General features: G+C 42.7%; 1 protein-coding gene and 1 non-coding gene across 2 annotated transcripts in view; one reads left to right on the forward strand and one right to left on the reverse strand.

Moving 5' to 3' along the window:
• RNF144B (ring finger protein 144B) overlaps positions 1-24055 on the forward strand; it is a 182643-nt gene that overhangs the window by 49845 nt on the left and 108743 nt on the right. The gene's annotated exons all lie outside the window — the stretch shown is intronic.
• TRNAQ-UUG (transfer RNA glutamine (anticodon UUG)) lies at positions 8323-8407 on the reverse strand. The gene has a single exon. It is a non-coding gene; the product is annotated as a tRNA-Gln (tRNA).

Below are 24055 nucleotides of genomic sequence, written 5' to 3' on the forward strand. Positions count from 1 at the left end.
GAAGCAGGGTGTGGGGCTCGAACTCAGGAGCCGCAAGATCATGATCTGAGCTGAAGTCAGATGCTCAACCAACTGAGCCACCAGGCGCCCCCGTGGGCCTAAGTTCTAAACAATTACTGTGGTTATCATTGAATTTGAATAATATTTATGTAAATTGAAAATTAGTGTATTTGTATTATTTTTTTAATAAACATTGTTTCTATGTAGAAATTAATTTGGAGAACTCCTACTTAAACACTGAGCTACCTGCATCCCACATCACTTTTGTTTTTTGAAGATTTTTTTTAATGTTTATTTATTTTGAGAGAGAGAGAGAGAGAGAGCGCGCGCGCGCGCGCGCACAAGTGGGGGAGGGGCAGAGAGAGGGAGAGAGAGAGTCCCAAGCAGGCTCCATGGTGTCAGTGCAGAGCCCCCTGTGGGCCTCAAACTCACAAACCATGAGATCATGACCTGAGCTGAGATCAACAGTTGGATGCTTAACTGACTATGCCACCCAGGTGCCCCTGGACACTTCATTTTTATTGAAATTAGCTTGTTTGGTTGCTGTAATATTATGCATAGGTAAATTAATATTCATTATTTTTCATATATAAAGATAGACGTATGTATAAATATAAGCTTTTCCCTTTTTATTCCAAACTACATTAAAATAATTAAAGGGCATTGGTCCATTACTTTTCTCCCTTATCTTTCTTTTCCTTTTTATTCTTTATTTTTGGGGGGCATGATTACACACATTGAGTGAAGTACAATAAGAGTGTTCCTGCCTATGCTTCTTTTCTGGCCATCACTTTTATTTGCTTCCTTTCGCAATTATTACTGAAAATGGTTTTGTTGTATAGAGAAAGGTGGTGTTGGGTGATTTACTCCTGGTCAAATCTGCTAGGTATGTCATTGCTTCTGGGATAATTTTCCACCTAAACTTTACCATCTCTGATAAGAATTTACTTTGTACTTCATTAAATAAGCATGTCCTGCTTCTGTATAACAATACTTTCTTGAAAAGCCCATATGAAATCATAATCTTTGGGAAACTGAGATATTAAACATCTGTTCTTTCAAATGTACATGTTATCCATTTTTTTCCCAGCATGCTTCTATACCCCATTTACATGTTTTCTTTTTTTACTCTTAAAAACAAAGCGGGAAGCAGCTCTGAAGGAATATTCTGTGTTCTGAGCAAAAACATTAGATGCTTTTCTCACCCACCCTACTTCTCGCTCAGACTAAGAGAGACAGCTCCTCCTCCCAGCCCTGAAACAACTTTGCGTCAGCCTCATGGGTCCTCTCTGGGCTTAAAGACTCTGCTTCCCTTAACCCTGAAGTCACGGGCCATCCATCATCTTACCCAGCTTGAACCAAAACAGCAAGAAGTTCCCTCCCAAAGACAGTCCATGAACTATTCCGGCCAAAGAGGAAGACGTTTCCGGTTTCCCTGATGGAGTCTGGGGACATGGTAGATGGAATCATATCTGGCCACAGGCACATAATATGTGCTTGAATATATCGCTGAAATGAATGAGCTCCTCAGACTTAATGTTAAAACTCAACCAGGAACTTCTGAATGTTCCTTAACTAATCCTTAAGGATCAGCAGCAACTTCTGTGGGTCTCTTCACATCCATAGCCTTGGATATATTCACTTGTGAGTTTCCCCAAATGTATTCACAGAAGAGTTCTTTTCATAGAATCGCTTGGACCAAACCTCTCCGTAATTCATTCTGTTAATTCAAATACGAAAAAGACACCTATGATGGGGTGGCTTGCCATCTGGAAACCGTGGTCGTGCTGTTGGAGGCCAGCCAGCTCCCCAAAACTTTAAATTTCCCTGCTTTCTTTGGCACAGGCAAAACCTCCCTGTCCTGTGGCGTCTTCTTACAGGTCTACTTTCTGTTGGATGACAGCAGTTGTTGGTCAGATACGCTCATCTGAGTGAATGCATTAGCCAGAGAGTGTATCATTGCTTCAGATAAAACAAAGACATTTTCTGGAGATGTTTGCTGAGCCCAAAGTCGTAAGTTTCAGGCTAGTGGGGGAGAAAAGTCACATGATGTTTCTGGAGAGGAGAAGGAACTCTGGCTTCAGCATCAGAAAGAGCAGGGTATATCAGTCCTGGCTCCTTAATCTATTAGCTAGGTGATTTGGGGCAAATGACTGACCTCTTCGAGACTCTGTCATCTCAAAAGTGGGGGGAATGATAATTGCAGTTGGCAGGATTAGCATTTGGATTGGTGGGATAACAAATGGTAGGATGCTTAGCACATACTAGGCTCTGTTCATTGGCAGGTGTCGTTGTGATAGTTGGGGCCAGTTTAGGCCTCTCTGAAGCCTCGTCCTATGGGTGAGTTTCTTCCTGGAGAACTGGTACAGAGCACTGGTTTTCCTCAGAGTCCGTAGGAAAACTCTCAATTGAAAATGGTACATGAACACTTGGGAATTATCACTCTGGATGTTAGTTTTATCATTTGCTTCCTGTAGGTTGTTTTATTATTCTTTTTTTCTTTTTAATTTTTTATGTTTATTTTTTTTAATTGTTGATAGAGCAAGAGAGACAGAGTGTGCGTGGGGGAGGGGCAGAGAGAGAGGGAGACACAGAATCCGAAGCAGGCTCCAGGCTCCGGGCTCCAGGCTGTCAGCACAGAGCCCAACATGGGGCTTGAACCCATGAACTGTGAGATCATGACCTGAGCCGAAGTCAGATGCTCAATTGACTGAGCCATGCAGGTGTCCCTGGAATTTTCCTTAAAAAATTTTTTTTTTGATGTTTATTTTTGAGAGAGAGAGCGAGCGGAGGAGGTGCAGAGAGAGAGGAAGGCACAGAATCTGAAGCAGTCTCCAGGCTCTGAGCTGTTAGCACAGAGCCCAATGCAGGGCTCCAACCCACAGACGGTGAGATCATGACCTGAGCTGAAGTCAGATGCCCAATCAGCTGAGCCACCCAGGTGGCCCATGGTTGTTTTACTACTGTTAAATCATCTTCCTTTGAATTTATTGGCATTTCTTCCAGTATATGTGATGCTGGTCACTGAATGATTTGACGGTTAAAGGGATAATGCATTCAGTTTTGAGGCAGGAATGTCTCTCCAAAAGAGGGTCAAAGTTTGCCATTTCAAGATGGGGATGGTTTTATGTACGGTCACAATAAAGGTAAGAAAATATTGTTTCGGATGAGTCTCTTACATTTACATATACAGGTTCTAGTGGCAACCCCAAGGGAGATGTACAATCATAACTTGAATATATGTTAAAGTAGAAGCCTCTGGATGTTCAACTTGTGAGGGAGAAAAAGTCTATTCCTTCCCCTCAGAATGAGAAACCCTGACTGAAATAGTAAGGAGCTTTAGAAGCCTCTGATGAAAAACCCTAAGAAGGTAATCCAGGTTATTTATTTAACCCTTTAATCCAGTGTTTTAATTCCTTTGGGTTAAAGAGGAAAGTGATTTTTTCCTCAAGAACGTAATTCCCACATTAAATGAAACAGAGTCTGGTGTCCATTTGTAAGGAATGAACATGGGAGCCAACAAAACCATTTAACTTGCTTGTATCAGTTTCTGTCTCTATAAAGTGAGGGAGTTGTGCAGGCACACAGATCTCAGTCTCACAGGCCCTGCTTTTGTAAGGCAAAACATAAAGGATTTAATGATGGTTGAACATCTGTCAGTTCCTCCATACCCTTTAAAGGAAGGTTGACTGGCTTCTAGAAGATTGTATACTTATTATTATTTTAAAATTTTCCTTAAATAATCTTTGAGACCAATGTGGGGCTAGAACTCACGACCCTGAGATCACAAGCCACATACTACACCAATTGAGCCAGCCAGGTGCCCGCCCCAAGATTGTATACTTTTAACATTCCAAGGGTAAAAAAGGCAGCAAGAAAACTTCAATTTTTTTAAAGTTTATTTGTTTGAGAGAGAGAGTGCATGTGTGCGCTAGTGGGGGAGGGGCAGAGAGAGAGAATCCCAAGCAGGCTCTTTGCTGTTGGTGCAGAGCCCAATGCTGGGCTTTATCCCATGAACAGTGAGATCACGACCTGAGCTGAAATCAGTATTCCAGAGCTCAACCTACCCAGGTGCCCTGAGAATTTAGATTTTTCATTCATTTTTATTTTATCAACAAACAAGTGATGCTTCTTCACTGAAGTTCAGTAAATGCTTGTTTCCACTGGGTTTTTGAGTGGCTTCTGGAGGTTGTTATGACTTGCTCTGATAGAATGTGCTCTGTTAAAAAAAAAAAAACGTGCTATCTTAAAAACTTCTTTTTTTCCCCTTGCTGGAATTAAAAAAAAATTTTTTTATGTTTGTTTATTTTTGAGAGAAAGAGAGAGAGACAGACAGAGCACAAGTGGGTAGGGATTAGAGACAAAGGGAGACACAGAATCCAAAGCAGGCTCCAGGCTCTGAGCTGTCAGTACAGAGCCCGATGCTGGGCTCGAACTCATGAACCACTAGATCATGATCTGAGCCGAAGTCAGACACTTAATCGACTGACCTACCCAGGTGCCCCTCGTTTTTTTTTTTTTTTTTTTTTTTTTTAAGTAGGCTTCATGCCCAGTGCAGACCCCAACACGAGGCTTGAACTCATGACCCTGGGGTCAAGACCTGAGCTGAGATCAAGAGTCAGATATTTAACCCACTGAGCCACCCAGGCACCTCTCTCTCATCTGCAAATTCTTAATTTGTGCCCTTTGGCAGCCACACTGCACTATTTTCTTTAGATTTTGTTACTTTGCTTTGGAATCCTTGAAAATGCAAAGCCCAGGGACTTGACATTAGTTGTTTAAGTGACATTTTAAGTTTATATTTTCTATCAAATTTGACTTTCTGTTCTATTCTTTAAATTTCACTTAATTTTTACTGTTTTGGTGGTAAGGTGGAGAGGAATGTTTCTTTATGTTACATTTACTTAGCACATATAATACATTTTAACAGTTTACCAATTTACTGAGCACATCTATTACATCTTAACCGTTTACCAGTTTTCTGAGCACATGTATTACATTTTAATAGTTTACCAAGGGCTTAGCTCATACCTAAACTTACCCTCACTGAAACCAATGTAAGCCTCACAACATGTTTATAAGTTAAGAACTGTTACAATTACCAACTTTTTATTGGTTAAGAAGCTTGGGTGTGGGATGGTTAAGGAACTTGCCGGACAGGTTGGCACAGAGACCCACAGTCTGAATTCAGCTTCTGTGGAAATTCTGTGGATTTCCCCTTCTACCAGCTCCCTTCAAATCAGCAAGCTTGCTGTGACACACCCCTTTTTCCAGTTTAAAAGAGCTTTGGAAGAGAAACCCCAAAGAATGAATTTGTAGACGTTGTGACTCTTTGGACTTTCTTAAAATTCTATGTAGGTCAGTCCTCACTCTTTGTTGAAGCTAGCCCCGTAGAATAAATGTGATATGTACTTAAATTAAGAATTTCAAAATGTTAGGGGCGCCTGGGTGGCTCAGTTGGTTAAGGATCTGACTTTGGATTTGGGCTCAGGTCATGATCTCACAGTTTGTGGGATCGAGCCCCATATGGGTCTCTGCACTCACAGTGTGGAGCCTGCTTGGGATTCTCTCTGTCTCCCTCTCTCTCTGTGTATCTCCTGCTTGTGCATTCCCTTTCCCTCTCAAAGCAAATAAACTTAAAAAAAAAAAAAAAAGAATTTCAAAATGTTCAACACAGGAAGAGTCCCCGGGCCGCAGCCCATTTTTTCATTTAACAATTAAATGCTCTTCTCAGAGCAGGGGAAATAGCAATGAACTGAGGACATAAAAATCCCGGCTCTCGGGGAGCTGACCTTCTAAGGGTCTGGGTTGGGAGACAGACAATAGAATAAATCCGTAAACACAGAATGTGTCGTCAGAGGGGGATCTGTGCCATGGGGACAAGATAAAGGGATTGCAGTTTTTTAAAGAGCGTGATTGAGATGATATTCGAACGTGGACCTGAAGGAGGCAGGTGAGGGAGGAGCCTCCGAATAAACAGGAGAGGAAGGGTCCTAGCAGGGAAAATGGAAGTGCAAAGGCCCTGCGTGGGATGCTTTCCGGGCACAGTCAGTGAAACCTTTGTGAGTGGAAAACAAGAGGCCTGAAGAATCAATGCAATGATTAGTTTAGAAACCTCACGTGCTTTAAGCAGGCTCCTGGGTGGGCCTTTGTGTGATTGTAAGACTTCAGAATGCTTTAAGTTTTAAATTGTGGAAAGGACACTCCCCTCTTTACATAAGGGCTAGTATTATCACTGATTTTTGCCGACTCTTGTACCAACTTTGGTGTTCAAAAAAACCTCTTTTTAGTATATTATTTTTCTGAACAGGGAATATATTCATAAAGTATAAAGTTCAAGGAACACATAAGGGTATATAAGTTAAAAATTATCTTTGGGGCTCCTGAGTGACTCAGTCAGTTAAGCATCCGACCTTGGCTCAGGTCATGATCTCATTGTTTGTGAGTTCGAGGCCCACGTTGGGCTGTCTGCTGTCAGCATGGAGCCTGCTTTGGATCCTCTGTCCCCCTCTCTCTCCCTCCCCTGCTCACACTTTCTCTTTCAAAAATAAACAAACATTAAAAAAAAAAATTATCCCTTTAGTACTCCAGCCACCCAGCTCATCTCCTGAGGGGTAAGAACGAATATTGTCACTTTATCTTCTGGGCCTAGAGAACATCCAGGCCCATATGCACGTATGGCAGAGTGGTCGGGGGCACTGGCTTTGGGGCCAGACTACCTGCATTTCCATCCTGGTTTTGCTGGTTGCTACATGTGACCTGGACCAACTAGCTAATTGTCTAGATGTCTTCATCCGTAGAATGGAATCAATAATCACAGGGTTGTTGGGGGGATTAGATGAGATTATATATGTATATGACATAAATATAGGAAAGATGTACATATCATTTAGTGCAGTTCTGGCAAATAATAAACAGTAAGCTTTAGCTATTGTCAACCATATTTAGTTTCCATAGGAATTAAAAAAAAATTTTTTTAACATTTATTCATTTTTGAGAGACAGAGAGCATGAAAGGGGGGGGGGGTAGAGAGAGAGGGAGACACAGAATCCGAAGCAGGCTCCAGGCTCCGAGCTGTCAGCACAGAGCCCGACGCGGGGCTCGAACCCACGAACCGTGAGATCATGACCTGAGCCGAAGTCGGACGCTCAACCGACTGAGCCTGCCCCTCCATACGAAGTTTTTAAGGTAATCCTGTCACATTGATGAGAGAAACGAGTCTTAGAAAGGCCAAGACATTTCCTAGGAGACTGTGCCTTATGACTCCATGATACTGGGTAGGAGTTCCAACACCACGCTGGGCTGCAGAGCTTCCTAGATGAGCGTCAGTGTTGATAAGTCAGATGGCTGTCTACGTGTCTTCCTTTCAGCCAAGTACGGGGTCAGTGCCAGGTGAATGTGAATGTAGAGGGACATGTAAGTGTTTGCTTGACAGCCTAGTCAAAGTCGAATCTTCATTTGTGGTTTTAGGCAAGGACGGTTCACAAATGCACATAAATCCTGTTTTTACTTCAGGTGACTTCCGTTCTTCTCATCAGCGTTTACGGAGGCTTTGTGATATTCCATGCAGAACATGAGGCATAGCGGGTGAGAACACTAGACAGAGTCCCCCCGCCCCCACGATAGCCGGTGCAGTTTGCTCTCGTAGGCTTTTGTCCAGTGTGCCGTTTCCTTACGCTGATAGGTGTTTACGAAACATTTTTTGGCGGGGGTGGGGGGAATTCATTTCATTTGTGCTCATGGGCATGGACAAATAATTCTTAGAAACAACAGGCCTGGCTTTCATTGGGTGTGTCTGAGAACGTGCTACACATTTGGTGGTGTGGTCAGTTTTGAAGGCTTTGTGGGTTGCAAGCAGGCCGTGCGTGGTTTGCCCATAAAGAAGTCATTCTCAGGACAGCGCATAAAGGAGATTATGACCTTACGATGTACAAAGAGAAAACAATAGGTATGGATTTTATTTTACTACTATTTTTTTAATCTTTATTTATTTTTGACAGAGAGAGACAAATCATGAACGGGGGAGGGACAGAGAGAGGGAGACACAGAATCTGAAGCCGGCTCCAGGCTCCGAGGTGTCAGCACAGAGCCCGACGCGGGGCTTGAACTCGCAAACCGCGAGATCATGACCTGAGCTGAAGTCAGATGCTTAACTGACTGAGCCACCCAGGCACCCCTTTAAATTTTTTTAATGTTTATTTATTTTTGAGAGAGAGAGAGAGAGAGAGAGAGAGAGAGAGAGACAGAGTGCAAGCAGGAGAGGGACAGAGAGAGGAGACAGAGAATCCGAAGCAGGCTCCAGGCTCTGAGCCATCAGCACAGAGCCCGACGTGGGGCTCGAACCCACAAACTGTGAGATCATGACCTGAGCCAAAGTCAGACGCTCAACCGACTGAGCCACCCAGGCTCCCCAGTAAGTATGGATTTTAAATGGAACATACTAAAGATGGGAAATGTGAGTGCAGTCTGCCTTGAAACAATGTTAAATTATAGATGTCCTCAGCTACTATTTCTTGGATCCGGGAAGTAAAAATACAAGAAAACTTGAACCATTAATTCTGGTTTGCGTGACACATGTGGTCTGCTCAGCTTTAGATGCCCAGGGCAAATAAAACACATAGTGGAAGTTTCCAAAAATGATAAACTCCTCAATCAGTCAGTCAATCAGGCTTTTTTTTCCTTTTTTCTTTTCCTATTGGTAATGCTTGTTTTGCAAACTTGCTGACAAATCATGGTGGGAGCTCAATGAAGCAGGAATGAAGGATAGCATAGCTTGAATGTTCATTTATTCGTGTGATTTATTGTCTTCAATGAAAATCATTGCATTGCTTTTTTTGTCCTTTGGACCTTCTTGTAGACTTTATTACACTTTGTCTCCTTATCTACTCTCCTCACTCCTGGGATTCTGGGACTGTCTTGTACCTAACTCGCTTGTTCTTGGCCTTGAATGGGAACACATCTTTCATGGAAACCCTAGCATTTCCATCCCTGTTTCAGTTAAGGGTGGGATTCATTCACCTGCAGAAGTTTGCCTGCCTTTTTCAGTTCCAGTTAATGTCTGTGAGGTCAGGGCTGTCCATAGCCCACATAAAAAGACTGACTAGCTCATATTCTAGAATCAGAGCTGTGTATCTGGAATGCTCATGCCATTGGGTACGTTCTTTACCAGACCTCCTGGACCTCTCATTGGAATTTGTCTGTGTGTCTGAGTCCCGGTGTCTTTTAGACCCTTTCTGTTCAGCTGTTCAGCACAGAGTTCCAAGACCTCACTCAGTGTGTGCCCTGTGACCTGGCAGGTAGCACTGGATGTCTGGAACCCAGGAGGCCAGGAAGATTTCCTCGTGGCTCTTCTTAGATGTGCTGCTTGGGACTGGCATCACGTGATATCCCCAAACAGAGGTCAGAAAAAGGTGGTGCTTCGCAGCCCCTTGCCACTGTTTTCCCTCAAGAAACATGCAACGTGTGCCACTTGCCAAATCCTTAAAGTTCTCAGGGTTAAAGGCGCTGGATTTGCACCCCTTTCTCCCTCCGGTACCGCTTGCTACGCAGGGAGAAGTCTCAGGCAGGACAGAAGAAATCGCCTCTGCGTTTCCTCGCAGTAGTTGGAGGCATCAGCTGGCTCCTCTTTAAAGGCAGTGTTGTGTCATGTTATTTCTGAGTGGATGGACCTCACCGTTTGTCCTGACTTGTTAAGATCTGCCCTGAGAAGCAGAATGTCTGAATGAAACTCTTCTCCCTTCCCAGGACCTCAGGCAGCCCCGTCCTTTCTCTGAGCCAAAGCTCCCCACGCCTCCTCCTTCCACAGCCAGTCCTGGTCACCCTGCGCTCAGCTTCCTCTAGCCCAACACCTCCCACTCCCTCCCATGGCTCATTCTTCGGCGTCCAGCCTGCCAAATCCCTTTGAAGCGTTCTTTGGCTGCTTTATGTGTTTTTTTTGGTTTTTTTTTTTTGTTGTTGTTTTTGCACAATGCTCTTCAAGTGTTAACTTCCCACTATTGAGTAAGGTAGTATACCTAGTGTGCCCATGACAGTAGGGATGATATCTGAGTCTTGGACTAGATGCAGTGATATGCATGAAGCTCTTAGCCTAGCACTTGGAACACAGGTGGGGGTTCACTAAACATTAGCTTCCCTGATTTGATCCTTTCTGTGCTCTTTTTCTAGCAGCAAGTGATGTGCAAGTAGGCTCTTCAACTCTTGTTTGGTGAGCGCCATTACAGCATTATGGGTGGGAGAGTGGACCTCCCTATTTGGGTCCAAACTCGTCCTCCAGGTGACTTTGGGAGCTTACATGATCTGCTTAACCTCTATGCCTCAATTTCCTTACTCTTAGATTAGCACTAAGAAGAGTTCCTTTTTGTAACGTTGTCATGAACATTAAATTAGTTACTGTATTAGGTGCTGTTAAGACCATGTGCCTGGTACATAGTCTAAGTAAGTGGGAGAAACATCCTGCTATATTAGTAAGAAGTGAGGCTAACGAGGTCACTGTGGTATAAAGCAGTGGGCTTTCATTGCTAGGAAGCATCAAGTAAGATGAATTCCTCTCTCTCTACCTTTGGAAAAACCCAGGCCAATAGATGCATGGAATGAGGGCTCCAAAACTGTACTCAAAAGCTCCATTGGAGCAGCCTTCCCGGGAGCTGAGAGTTTCTGACTCAGCTAAGATAGATTCATTTCTCAAACCCCACTATAAAAATCACCCGGAGGGCATTTGTTAGACATACAGACTCAGGGTCTTGCCCCAGACAGACCTGCTGAATCAGAATCTTCAGGGAGGGACTTGGAATCTGATATCAAACAGCCCAGACATACAGTATCACCTGGAAACACTAAATAATCACCCCAAAGTTTGAGGAAACATTGATGGCTGTGTCTCATATGCTTGACTTTCTGATTTGATTGTTTTGGGGTCTTGGTGTACAGGCATGAGGACTCTTCTTTTTTCCTTTTAAATTCTCTCACAGAAATCGAATGTGAACCACGATTGAAATCCACTAACATCGAGAATCAAACTTAAGTCACTATTTCTCAGAATATTTGGGGTGTGTGTTGAAGATGTGGATTTATTTTTTTATTAAATTTATTTTTTATTTTTTATATTTGAAAGAGAAAGAGAGACAGAGCATGAGCAGAGGAGGGGCAGAGAGATGGGGACAGAAGCCGAAGCAGGCTCCAAGCTCCGAGCTGTCAGCTCGGAGACCACAGAGACCGCTGCGGAGCTCAAACTCCTGAACAGTGAGATCATGACTTAAGCCAAAGTCACACAGTTAACCGACTGAGCCACCTCGGTGCTCCCAAAATGCAGATTTATAAGCCTTAGCCCAGCCTGCTGAATCATGGGACTCTAGTAGGAGGAGGTGGGGTGAGAGGGGAATAGGGGGAGTGAGACCCTGGGATTTGCATTAGAAACAGACCTTCCAGATGATTCTTTTGCATGCTGGACTTTGAGAACCACCCACTGAGCAGGGTTTTCCCTTGGTAGGCATGTGTCGAAGTGGCTGAATGAATGAAATGGAATCATTACTTCCTTGCTAGAGCAATCTGTTAGAAACTTGCTTATTCATAAACTGTAAGTGGTTACATGAGTTTTCATTGCCTGCTCTCCTTTGATTGGTATAGGGTTTCTGGATGGTTGTCTCTTCCAATATGCTTTGATTTGACCTGGCAGAAATTGATGGGAGGTTATTTTGGGGTTTTTGCATGGCCACGTGGATGTAACAGGCCAGACCATGGAACCAGGGAAGATGCTGTTGAATGCAGTTTGTAGTATGGCATGGAGTGCCTGTTAAAACCAAGGGTCTGAAGAGATTGAAGCTGGCCAAAAGGAGAAGGTAGAAGTTTGTAAGGTGAAACGTTTTGTGTAGCTGTTCTAATGACAGAAAGCCCACTGCTTTCCTCAGAGGGCCACCTGGCATGAGGGCTGGAATCTGGTCTGCTTTTGCTCACCACTGTGTCCCTGGGGCCTAACGTGTGCTTGGCATGCAGTTGTGGTTCCATAAATAGCTGAGGAATGAGAATCCTTTCTATTGTGGCCACAGGATAAGTGTGGTGTTTCCCCTTTTCCATTAAGACGAAGAGAAGTAACATTTTTTTAGAGAGAGAACTAGGAAATTGATACACACAAGGTCAGTGCAAAGATTTATCAAGTTCCTTTGGAGGGAATGGCTCCTAGGTCTGCAAAACCAGCTGAGAAATGAATGGCAGGCATGTCATTTGCGTCTGTCAAGAATCTGTTGCTCCCACCAGAGGTAGGAGGAGAGGATTAAGTGTGGAAATGTAGATAAGAAGGGTCTCTGGAGCTGTAAATAGGTGGTACTTACGCAGACCCCATCAGGGGAAAGGCCGAATTGCCAAGGATAATGAACAACCACTGGGCATCACAGTGGGTTTCTCTCTACCATGGACGTGGACACATCAGGCAGCCGAAGCCTGATGGCGTTAAGGAGTCAAGTGGTCAACTTCTCCCATGATCGGATTTATTCACATTCAGCTCACCAATAAAATCTGATGCTTTGGTTTCCTATGTAGCTTGTATACACCCTTGCTATTCAGAATGCGGTCCATGGGCCAAGAGAATTGACATACCTGGGAGCTTGTTAGAAACGCAGACTGTTGGGGCATCCGGGTGGCTCAGTCGGTTGAGTGTCTGACTCTTAATCTTGGCTCACGTCATTATCTCACAGTTTGTGATCTCAAGCCCTGTGTTGGGCTCTGTGCTGACCATGTGGAGCCTGCTTGGGATTCTGTCTCTCCCTTTCCGTCTCTTTTTCTGCCCATCCCCCGCTCACACTCTATCTCTCAAAATAAATAAAGTTTAAAAAAATGCAGACTCCCAGGCCACACCCCATCAAGCCCAGCATGTTGGGTTTGCCTGACAATGTGGCATTTTGTTTTTCTATATCATATTCACTGATGTTTAGTTGGGATGAGTCAGCATCCCTGAGTTTGACTCCAAGATACTGATGGAGTAGTTGCTGAACCTGTAAGGCTGAGAGCTGACCCAGGGCAGACGAGAATTCACCAAGGGAATGGCCCTGAATGGGTGGCCAGTGGACCTTCTTCGGGTGACCTGCCTTTGTGTTTATGCTGTTGTTTAATTTCAGCACTGATGCCCACCATGCTGTTGCCTCGGATCACCGTGTGGGGCTGATCTCCATTCTGGCACATAGACTGCAGTGCTCTCTCCTCCTTTATAACTGCCTGAGCTGCCTTCCTCCACCTGCTCTGCAGTCAGCCAGGACTCCAGCAGGTCCTGAGGATCTCCATGATGGTGAAGAAAGGAATCGGACTTGTGGAAAGTCTATAGGGCACATTTGTCTATAGGTTATTATTATTTTTTTTAATTACCTGAAGTTTATACTTTATTCAGCCTTCCTTAGCTTTTACCTACCATCCTCTTTTCTGTTCTAGGATCTCATCCAAGATACACATTATATTTTGTGTTCACCTCTCCTTAGGCTCCTCTTGGCAGAGTTTCTCAAACTTATCTTGTTTTTAAGGTTAATTTTTTAATTTTTAAATTTTTGATAGAGCGAGCATGGGAGAGGCAGAGAGTGAGAATCCCAAGCAGGCTTTGTGCTGTCAGCGCTGAGCCTGATGTGGGGCTTGAACTCACGAATTGTGAGATCATGACCTGAGCTGAAATCAAGAGTCAGATGCTCAACTGACTAAGCCACCTAGGCGCCCCAGACTTTCATTGGTTTTGATGACCTTGACAGTTTTGAAGACTATCAGGTGTTTTTTTTTTTAAATGTTTGTTTATTTGTGAGACGAGACAGAGTGCAAGCAGGTGAGGGGCAGAGAGAGAGGGAGACGCAGAATCCGAAGCAGGCTCCAGGCTCTGAGCTGTCAGCACAGAGCCCGACATGGGGCTTGAACTCATGAGATCATGACCTGAGCCGAAGTTGTATGTTTAATCTACTGAGCTACCCAGGTGCCCCAAGGTCTATCAGGTATTTTTACATCACCCTTCAATTGGGATTTGGGGGTTGTTGGATATTTTTCTCATACATCAACTGGCATTATGGGTTTTTAGGTGGATGATGACAGAAGTAAGGTATCATTCTCATCGTATCCTGTCAGTGGTGCATAAGATAAACATGGCTTTTCACTGTTGACATGGGCCTTGATTACCAGGCTGAGGTAGTGTTTGCGAGGTTTCTCCACTTGGAAGTTACTCTCTTCTTCCCCTTTCCCTAAAGTACTCTTGGAAGGAAGTTATTATGCAGTATCCACGATTAAGGACTACAGGGTCATGCTCCATTTCCTTGAGGGCAGATTATCTACCTCAATTATCTAGAATTCTTCTGTATGGGAGATTGGACTATTCTCCATTGTTCATTCATTCAGCCATTTATTTCTCTCTGTATGAACTCATGAGTGACTATTTTATGCTTTGTGCTAGAACATAGTACTGCTTTCTTTTGTTGTTCAAATTATAGATTGTTTTTAAGTTTATTTATTTATTTTTCAGAGAGGTAAAGGGAGAGAGAGAGAATCCCAAGCAGGCTCTGCACCACTGCGTGGAGCCGACGTGGGGCTTAAACCCACAAACCACAAGATCATGACCTGAACCGAAGTCAAGAGTTGGATACTTACCTGACTGAGCCAGCCAGGCACCCCTCGAATTATAGATTGTTTTTTTGAAGTCAACTCTAGGGGCACCTGGTGGCTCAGTTGGTTAAGCATCCGACTTCGGCTCAGGTCATGTTCTTGTGGTTCACAAGTTTGAGTTCCACATCGGGCTCTGTGCTGACAGCTCAGAGCCTGGATCCTGCTTCGGATTCTGTGTCTCCCTCTCTCTCTGCCCCTCCCCCGCTCACACTCTGTCTCTTTCTCTCTCTCAAAAATGAATAAACATAGGGGTGCCTGGGTGGCTCAGTCGGTTGAGCGTCCGACTTCGGCTCAGGTCATGATCTCGAGGTTTGTGAGTTCGGGCCCCGCGTCGGGCTCTGTGCTGACAGCTCACAGCCTGGAGCTGCTTCAGATTCCGTGTCTCCCTCTCTCTCGGCTCCTCCCCTGCTCACGCTCAGTGTCTCTCTGTCTCTCAATAATAAATAAATGGTAAGAAAAAAAATAAAAAAAAGAATAAACATAAAAAAAAAATTAAAGTCAACTCTACTGCCCAACATGGGGCTTAAACTCATTACCCTGAGATCAAGAGTTACATGCTTTACCAACTGAGCCAGGCAGGTGCTCCATTTTTTTTTTTTTTTTAAGGTCCATTAGAAATATAAGACTTTGTAGTTGACAGTATAGGCCTGCCTGCATGCAAAGGAGATAACTGGTAACTGGTATGATTTCAGTGGGGCTTAACACCAATCCAAAAATTGGTGCCATTTGAAAAACTTAGTCACCCTCATATTTGTTTGCTAGACCTGCCATGACAGAGTTCATGGCTTAAACAACAGAAATTAATCTTCTCAGTTCTGGAAGCTAGAAGTCTGAAATTAAGGTGTCAGCAGGGTTGATTTATTTTTGAAGCTTCTCTCCTCAGTCCATGGATGGCCATCTTCTCCCTGTGTCTTTACGTGGTCTTCTGTCTGTACCTATGTATGCCTTAATCTTGTCTTATAAGGAAACTAGTTATATTTAATTAGGGCCCACCCTAATGACCTCGTTTCAACTTAATTACCTTTTTCAAGATCCTGTCTTCAAACGTCACATTCGAGGTACTTGGGGGGGTTAAGACACCAACATATGAGTTGGGGGTGGGGGGACACAATTCAGCTCATTATACTCCTTAAAGGAGTCTCAAATAGATACACATTTCCTGCAGGCATCACCTAGAAGGGGCATCACTGGATATGCTCTCCAGTTTGTCTTACTAACACTGCCACTGTCACCATGAAACAATAGTGTACATCCTCTAGGATGGTCTGAAAAATTGGCAGTTGGGGGTGGGGGATTTGGAGTCAGCCGGTTTGCAATGAGGATGCTATGATTTGGGACCCTAGGCTGTGGGCAGCATGAGGCCACGGGGGGCCTAGGTGGTTATGGGATAAGGAGAGAAGTTCAGGGCAAGCTGCTTAAAGTAGGCAGTGGGACACTAAAATAGGAAGTTTGCGGTGACCTGCTTTCTGTGCACCATGGTTCTGCCCATTATTGAAAAGCATCTTGCTTTAGCTGCTCGATCACACACAAAGTCTATAAGAATGGCCTCAAGGTCAAATATATGTAAGAAAATTGGGTGATTTATATTTCAAGAGTGACTGCGTCTTTGTATACCTGCTATTCAATGTGATGTAAAAGAACCTCGGTGTCTATTTTTAGCCTAGGCTTGGGTTAAAAAAACCTGACTTGATGTGTACCTTACCCAGAAGGGGATGGGTATTGTGCACTGAATGTATGTCCCTTGATCTTAAACCCAGTCTCTGAAGCTAACTGATTCCATTGTGACATCGTAGACAACAGACCCCGCTGGTGCATGTGGTTTGGTGTCTTCAGTTGATTCAACCATGGCGGAAGATAATGGAGTGTTAGAGCTTCATGTTTCCTGTTGCTTTCATCTTCTGAGGCCAGTAACAATTTGGGGCGCCTTACAACAGTGAGGTTGATTCAAGCAAAAGGGAGAAAGATGGAATGTAGGGAGTCTGAGCTGTGTTGTTGATTTATTCAGCTGTGCCAGAGTCTACAAGTTGCCTTCCCAAATTCCATTTGCAACTTCTTTTTTAGCAACAGAATCTTTAGTCCTTAACTAATTTGGATTTAAATAAAATAAAATAAAATAAAAACACCTTTAGTCCTGTTAAAAATTACACTTGGGACACCGGGGTGGCTCAGTCAGTTGGGCATCCAACTTCGGCTCAGGTCATGATCTCATAGTTGTGAGTTCAAGCCCCGCATCGGGCTCTGTACTGACCGCTCAGAGCCTGGAGCCTGCTTCAGATTCTGTGTCTCCCTCTCTCTCTGCCCCTCTCCAACTCACATTCTGTCTCTCTCTGTCTCAAAAATAAACATAAAAAAACAAACAAAAAAACCCCACAAAAAACTATGCTTGCTTGCCTCCATTCCAGCCAAGTGTGGTCACATGATGATGATATCCTACCCATAGAGTGTAAGTGTTTGGAAAATTCCAGAAAGGCCATTCAAAATGGGGGGCACACATTCTTTTGCTCTTTCTCCTTCCATCCCCCTTCTAGTCTTGAATGTGATGGCTGGAGTGCCAGCAGCCATCTTGGACCAGGAAGTGATCTTGAAAGCAGAAGCCCAACCTAGGATTATAGAACAAGAAGACAGATTGAGCACAGGCCCTGGAGAACCCAAAGAGCTGTTATGTATGTACTAGTATGGGCAGACTTTCAAAAAACCCATTTTTAATACAGAAGAAAACAAGCACTTCTGTCTTAAGATACTGCTATTTTTTCTTTTATATGCTGTCAAACTGAATTCTTTTTTTAAAAAATATTTATTTTTGGTGAAGCGCAAATGGGGGAGGGGCAGAGAGAGGGGGACAGAGGATCTGAAGGGGCTATGTGCTGACAGGCTGACAGCAGCAAGCCCAATGTGGGACTTGAACTCACGACGTGCACGAGATCATGACCTGAGTTGAAGTCGGACGCTTAACCGACTGAGCCACCCAGGTGCCCCAAACCTGATTCTTAATGAAGCTTGGGTACCCATTAAAATTGTCTAGGGAGTATATTTAAATATACTACTGCCTGGGCCCTGCCCCCTGAGATTCTGATTTTATTGGTCTGGCAAAAAAGACAGACAAGTGTTGTTCTTAAAAAGCGCCCTTAGGTGATTCTAATGTGTGACCTGGGGTTGGGAACCACTGTCTTCACTTACACTCTGTCTCTCTAAGTAACTACTGTGTTTTAAGAATTGTGATTTCTTTCCCTTTTTTTTTTAAATGTTTATTTATTTTTGAGAGACAGAACACCAGGTGGGGAGGGGCAGAGAGAGAGGGGGACAGAGGATCCAAGGCTGATGTGGGGCTTGAACTCACAAACTGTGAGATCTTGACCTGAGCCGAAGTTGGACATGCCACCGACTGAGCCACCCAGGCGCCCCAAGAATTGTGATTTCTGATATCACTGGGGCAGTTGTTCTATTTCTGTAGCACTGTTAGGGAAAGGAACAATACTAGGGATAATCTGAAAGAGAACTAATTTGAAACAGTTTTGGGGACTGGGATGATAATGCAGATATGGACATACTCCGAGAGCCCATAAAGCATCATCACAATGCAGTATCTGTGATGGCTACACAATGTGCCTTTATTTCTGAGGAAAGAGTGAAACTGTAGCCCTCCACACTTCCTTTCCTTTTACCAAATCTAACCATGCTTCCCCTGGGGATTACGAGGAATTTAGCAACAGAGTGCAGGGGGGTAAATACATTCCTTTAAAGCTGAGCTGGATTGAGGGAGAACAAGGGCAGCTTTCGATTTTTATTTTCCATTAATACTATTGATGCTTAGGTCTCTGAGGGGAATTAATGGGGATAAAATCCCAACCTAATTTCTCAGAATATCAGTTACAACTATTTGACAATGAATTCTCCCTTGTTATAGTGTTTAGTTCTGATCCTTTTTTCAAGGTCATAAGACTGCTGACCACCCCTAGTTTTATTTCACAATTCATACCATAAAGATAGTGATTTATATAGGTCACTGATATTCCTGACTTTGTGTTTGTCAGCAGCAAGATCAGTTTTTGTCTTGTGGTAAGAGAAGTTTCAGGGGCGAAGAGGATGTCAAAACTCCCCTTCCTCCCAATTTCTTCTGAGTTATTTGCTATAAATTTTCAACAAGAAATTCAAGGGTGAGAAGTGAATAACCAAGCAGTGTGTGTGATCAATTTGACTGTGAATGATGAAGAAAGTTAACATACTGTGTTTTATTCTTTTTTTTAAGTTTATTTCCTTTGAGTGAGAGAGAGAGACACAGAACAAGTGGGGGAGGGGCAGAGAGAGAGAGGGAGAGAGAGAGAATTCCAAGCAGGTTCTGTACTGTCAGCATGGAGCCCGATGTGGGGCTTAACCTCATGAACTGTGAGATCGTGACCTGAGCCAAAACTAAGAGTCGGATGCTTAACCAGCTGAGCCACCCAGGCACCCCTGTGTTTTATTCTTTTGATAGCAGTTTCCATCTGAGCCTCTTACTTTTTAGAAATAATGATCATTATATGATCTATGTATTATTACGTTAAAAATAACCAGTAGGTTAGAAATGTAGTGAGAAACAAAAGTGCCTTTGTGGGGACCATGGGATTCAGCATCATAGGCCAAGGGAACCAGGAGGAATTTTGACACCATGCGCATCAGGTTACAGGCATATAAACCTTGGTGCAGTGGTCCGTGAACCAGCTCCAGCCCCTCTCAGCCATGGTCCCTCTGGAAAACACTGTCTTAGACAATCACCCATGGAAGCTTTTGTGAAAGTTCCGTGTTCAGAGGAAAAATTTCAGCCCATTGTTGAGGCAAAAACATAGGAGTTTGGACATATTATATAATAATAAAGGGGTCATTTATCAAGAAGATATAACACTCATAAATATATATGCATCCAACATCAGAGCACCTAAATATGTTTAGCAAATACTAACAGATCTGAAGGAAGAAATAGACAACAGTACAATAATAGTAGGGGATTCCCATATCCCACGTTACAATGGATAGATCAGCGAGACAGAAATCAACAAGGAAACATTGGACTTAAACCATACTTTAGACCAAATGCACCTAACAAACATATAAATAGGATATTCTGTCCAACAGATGGCATACATACTCTCAAGTGCACATGGAACAGTGTCCAGGATAGACCATATGATAGGTCACACAATGGGTCTTAGCCAATTTAAGAAGATTGAAATCATACCAACTATCTTTTCCAACCACAATGGTATGAAACTAGAAATCAGTAACAGAAGGAAAGCTGGAACATTTACAGATATGTGGAAATTAAACAATGTATTTCTGAACACTGATGGGTAAAAAAAAAAAAAGGAAAATATAAAAATATTAAAATGTAGGAAAATGGAGACATATCATACCAAAACCTATAGGATGCAGCAAAAGCAGCTCTACAAGGCAAGTTTATAGCAATCAGTGCCTACATGAGGGTGAAAGATCACAGAGGGGTGCCTGGTGGCTCAGTCAGTTAAGCCCACGTCATGATCTCATGGTTCATGAGTTTGAGCCCCGTGTCAGGCTCTGTGCTGACAGCTCAGAGCTTGGAGTCTGCTTCAGATTCTGTGTCTCCCTCTCTCTCTGCTCCTCCCCCACTCATACTCTGTCTCTTTCTCTTTGTCAAAAATAAACATTAAAAAAATTAAAGAAAAAAGATCACAAATAATTTTATGTCTCAAGAAACCAGGGGGAAGAAAGGAACAGCCTAAGCTTAAAGTGAGCAAAAGGAAGAAATAACAAAGATCAAAGCAGAAATAAATGAAATAGAGGCCAGAAAAACCATGAAAAACATTAATAAAACTAGGAGCTGGTTTTTTGAAAGGGTAAATAAAATTGACAAACTTTTAGCTAGACTAAAAGAAAACGAAGACACGGGGCACCTGGGTGGCTCACTTGGTTAAGTGTCCAACTCTTGACCTCGGCTCAGGTTATGATCTCACGGTTTGTGAGTTCGAGCCCCACAACAGGCTCTGCACTCACAGTGTGGAGCCTGCTTGGGATTCTGTCTCTCCCTCTCTCTGCCCCTTCCTCTCTCTCTCTCTCTTTCTCTCTCTCTCTCAAAATAAATAAATAAACTTAAAAAAAGAAAAAGAAGACTCATGTAAATAAACTCAGGAATGAAAGAGAAGACATTGTAACAGATAAAACGGACATGCAAAGGATGATAAAAGATCATTATGAACAGTTATGTGCAAACAAATTGGAAAACCTAGAAGAAATGGATAAATTCCTAGACACATACATGGTGCCAGACTAAATTATGAAGAAATAGAAAATCTGAACAGACCCATAAGGACATTGAATTAGTAATCAAAAACCTCCCAGCAAAGGAAAGTCCAAGATGAGAAGGTTTCACTGGAGAATTCTACCAAACATTTAAAGAGGAATTAACACCATTTCTTTTCAAACTCTTTCAAGAATTGAGGAGTGAACACTTCCAAACTCATTTTTTAAAGATTTTTTTTTATTTTTATTAAAGAAATTTTTTTGCATAGTTGTTTTATTTTTTTTTCAATATATGAAATTTATGGTCAAATTGGTTTCCATACAACACCCAGTGCTCATCCCAAAAGGTGCCCTCCTCAATACCCATCACCCACCCTCCCCTCCCTCCCACCCCCCATCAACCCTCAGTTTGTTCTCAGTTTTTAAGAGTCTCTTATGCTTTGGCTCCCTCCCACTCTAACCTCTTTTTTTCTTTTTTTTCCTTCCCCTCCCCCATGGGTTTCTGTTAAGTTTCTTAGGATCCACGTAAGAGTGAAAACGTATGGTATCTGTCTTCTCTGTATGGCTTATTTCACTTAGCATCACACTCTCCAGTTCCATCCACGTTGCTACAAAGGGCCATATTTCATTCTTTCTCATTGCCACGTAGTACCCCATTGTGTATATAAAGCATGATTTCTTTATCCATTCATCAGTTGATGGACATTTAGGCTCTTTCCATAATTTGGCTATTGTTGAGAGTGCTGCTAGAAACATTGGGGTGCAAGTGCCCCTATGCATCAGTACTCCTGTATCCCTTGGGTAAATTCCTGGCAGTGCTATTGCTGGGTCATAGGGTAGGTCTATTTTTAATTTTTTGAGGAACCTCCACACTGTTTTCCAGAGTGGCTGCACCAATTTGCATTCCCACCAACAGTGCAAGAGGGTTCCCGTTTCTCCACATCCTTTCCAGCATCTATAGTCTCCCGATTTGTTCATTTTGGCCATTCTGACTGGCGTGAGGTGATATCTGAGTATGGTTTTGATTTGTATTTCCCTGATGAGGAGCAACGTTGAGTATCTTTTCATGTGCCTGTTGACCATCCAGATGTCTTCTTTAGAGAAGTGTCTATTCATGTTTTCTGCCCATTTCTTCACTGGGTTATTTGTTTTTCAGGTGTGGAGTTTGGTGAGCTCTTTATAGATTTTGGATTCTGGCCCTTTGTCTGATATGTCATTTGCAAATATCTTTTCCCATTCCGTTGGTTGTCTTTTAGTTTTGTTGGTTGTTTCCTTTGCTGTGCAGAAGCTTTTTATCTTCATGAGGTCACCGTAGTTCATTTTTGTTTTTAATTCCCTTGCCTTTGGGGATGTGTCAAGTAAGAAATTGCTATGACTGAGGTCAGAGAGGTCTTTTCCTGCTTTCTCCTCTAGGGTTTTGATGGTTTCCTGTCTCACATTCAGGTCCTTTATCCATTTTGAGTTTATTTTTGTGAATGGTGTGAGAAAGTGTTAAAGAAATTTTTTAATGTTTATTTTTGAGAGAGAGAGAGAGAGAGAGAGACAGAGTGTGAGCGGGGGAGGGGCAGAGAGAGAGGGCGATAAGAGAATCCGAAGCAGGTTCCAGGCTCTGAGCTGTCAGCACAGAGCCCCATGTGGAGCTCAAACCCACAGACCACGAGATCATGACCTGAGCTGAAGTCAGACGCTTAACTGACTGAGCCACCCAGGGGCCCCTTAAAGATTTTATTTTTAAGTCATTTGTACACCCACCGTCGAGATCGAACTCACAACCCTGAGACCAAGAGTCACATGCTCTACCGATTGAGCTAGTCAGGCACGTCCCAAACTCATTTTATGAGGCCAGTATTACCCTGCTACCAAAGGCAGGTAAGGACACTACAAGAAAAAAAAAAAAACACAGGCCCAAATCCTTGATGAATATAGATGCATAAATCATCACAAAATATGAGCAGACTGAATTCAGCAGTGCATTAAAAGCCACATGAACAAGTGGGATTTATTCCTGGGATGCAGGGATGTTTCAACATACAGAAATCAATCAATGTGATACACCACAGTAATAGAATGAAAGACAAAAATCAATTATAATCTCAATATACAGAAATTGACAAAATGCAACATCCTTTCATTATAAAGACTCTCACCAAATTAGATATAGAAGGAATGTGCTTCAACATAATAAAGGCCATATATGACGGCTTCACAGGTAACATCATACTCAATAGTGAAAAGCTGATAGCTTTTCCTCTAAGCTCAGTAACGAAACAATGACATTCATTCTTAACACTTCTATTTAACATAGTTGGAAGTCCTAGCCAGAGCAATCAGGCAAAAAAAATAAAAATAAATCAATAAAAATTCTTGGATAGGAAGAAATAAAATTATCTATGCAGAAAATCATAAAGAGTCCATCAAAAAATAGGACCAGCAACAAATTCAGTAAAGTTGCTGGATACAAAATCATCATACAGAAATCAGTTGCATTTCTATACACTAACCATAAACTATGAAAAGAAATAAAACAATCTCATTCTCAAGAGCACCAAAAACAATAAAATACTTAGGAATAAATTTAACTGAGAGGTGAAAGATCTTCACACTGAAAACTTTAAGACTTCGATGAAAGAAATTGAAGAAGACACAGCTAACTGGAAAGATATCCTATGTTCAGGGATCAGAAGAATTAATACTGTTAAAATGTCCATCCTCTTCAAAGCCATCTATAGATTCAACTCAAATCCCTATCAAAATTCCAATGACATTTTTCACTGAAATAAAAAAAAAAAATCCTGAAATTTGTATGAAACTGCAAAAGACCTGAATAGCCAGGTCTTCGGAAAGCGGAACAAGACCCCTGGCATCACACCCCCTTGCTTCACACCTTTACTACAAACCATGTGGTCTGGGCTTTATAAAAACAGACACATCAATCAGTGGAAGAGAACAGCCCAGAAATAAACCTTCACATGTACACTCAACATTTGACAAGGGAGTCAATAATACTCAATTGGAAAATAATAGGGTTTTCAATAAGGGACTTGGGAAAACAGGATATCCATGTGCAGAAGAATGAAATTGGACCCCTGTCTTACATGCTTGAACTAGATTAAAGATTTAAACCCAAGACCTAAAACCCGCAAAGTCCTAGAAGAAAACATAGGAGAAAAGTTCTTTGTCACTGGTCATG

The sequence above is a fragment of the Acinonyx jubatus genome, chromosome B2, assembly GCF_027475565.1.
Source record: "Acinonyx jubatus isolate Ajub_Pintada_27869175 chromosome B2, VMU_Ajub_asm_v1.0, whole genome shotgun sequence".
Taxonomy (NCBI): domain Eukaryota; kingdom Metazoa; phylum Chordata; class Mammalia; order Carnivora; family Felidae; genus Acinonyx; species Acinonyx jubatus.